Genomic DNA, 1,371 nt, shown 5'->3' with positions numbered 1-1,371 from the left:
GATTTGTTTTTACTCTTGAGGTCATTTGAGGATCTGTTCCTCAGGGGTCCCATGGGCTTGGGAGGAGCCCCTGGCTCCTTTCTTTTACCAGTTCCATCTATGTGAAGATAAGTCAAAGGTCCTACTCGACCATTGTTGGCTTCCCTTGGAAGGATGGAGAAAATGATTCCTCCGTGTTGACCCTCCTCTTTATAGACTGGACACTGGTTCAAGTCCATCTGGTGGGGTCTCCTTGGCCTCCTTGATCAAGAGGTCAGATGACCCACCACCTTTACAGGACGTTTTGCGAGATGCTCATAGTCCCTGGGAACTAATCGACCTAGGAGGGCAAGGAGCAAAAAGCATCCTTTGTGTCCCTCTGACCCAATTAGTATAGATCTCAAGGTATGTCTGTTAAACATCCAAGAAGGTTAGTTCCACCATTCTGGCATTTTTGATTACTGTGTGTCATGCAGATAAGTCTTGAGTAATGACCAGTTGATCTCAAATAAACCTTTTCTAGAGATATTTTTCTTGGTCTGTTATATATAATTAGTCAGTAGATTATAGGAATAATATGGTTCCCTCTGGTTTTCGTGACTAGCTAGGCATTGTTTCTCTATTGTATCATCTCCCCCCTCTATCATGGTTTTCCCACTTAAGGTGCCCCCACTTCCCCCTCTTTCTTCCTTAATAATACCCTTGCTCCTATGATCCTACCTCTGTTGAACTGCTTCTTTCTCCTTATCCCCTAGGTTACTCATATACCCTTCCCTCCCCCCCTCCCTTAATCTAACCCAATTTTTATCCATATCTCCCTTCTTAAGGTCTGTTGCCTACTATTCTTCTCCTTCAGGTTATTTCTTTTCCTTTACCTCACTGTTTCCTTACCCTTGTCCTGGTTCCTGCAGTTATGTCTGTTTGCATACTTATTTATCAGAGTCTGATCCTAGGATCCACAAATGAGAGAGAACATACATTGGTTTTTTATGTGAGTCTGTGATACTTCACTTAACATAACAGTTTCTAGTTTCATCCATTTACCTACAAATTTCGTTTTTCTTTAACACTGGGTAGAACACCATTGTATAATTGTATCACATTTTCATTATTCGTTCATCAGTTGAGGGACATTTAAGTTGTTTCCAATTCTCAACTATAGTGATAAGAGCAGCAACAAATCTGGTTTTGCAAGTATCTCTGTAGTAGAATGGGTCCTTTGGGTATATGCCAAGGAGTGGTATGACTGGATCATATGATAGATTTATTTTTAAGTTTTTTTTTCTTTTGTTTTGGTCTTTTTGAGCTGTAGCCCCAGCTGTCCTGGAGCTCACTATGTAGACCAGGCTGGCTTTGAACTCACAGAGATCTGCCTGCCTCTGCCTCCCAAGT

At 41.6% G+C, this 1,371-nt stretch overlaps 1 protein-coding gene across 6 annotated transcripts in view; it reads left to right on the top strand.

The window, feature by feature from the left end:
* Stxbp5 (syntaxin binding protein 5) overlaps positions 1 to 1,371 on the top strand; it is a 175,193-nt gene that overhangs the window by 109,577 nt on the left and 64,245 nt on the right. The gene's annotated exons all lie outside the window — the stretch shown is intronic.

This window comes from Nannospalax galili, unplaced genomic scaffold, assembly GCF_000622305.1.
Source record: "Nannospalax galili isolate Female #2095 unplaced genomic scaffold, S.galili_v1.0 scaffold377, whole genome shotgun sequence".
In the NCBI taxonomy this organism is placed as follows: Eukaryota; Metazoa; Chordata; class Mammalia; order Rodentia; family Spalacidae; genus Nannospalax; species Nannospalax galili.
This window is presented reverse-complemented; position numbering and strand designations above follow the sequence as displayed.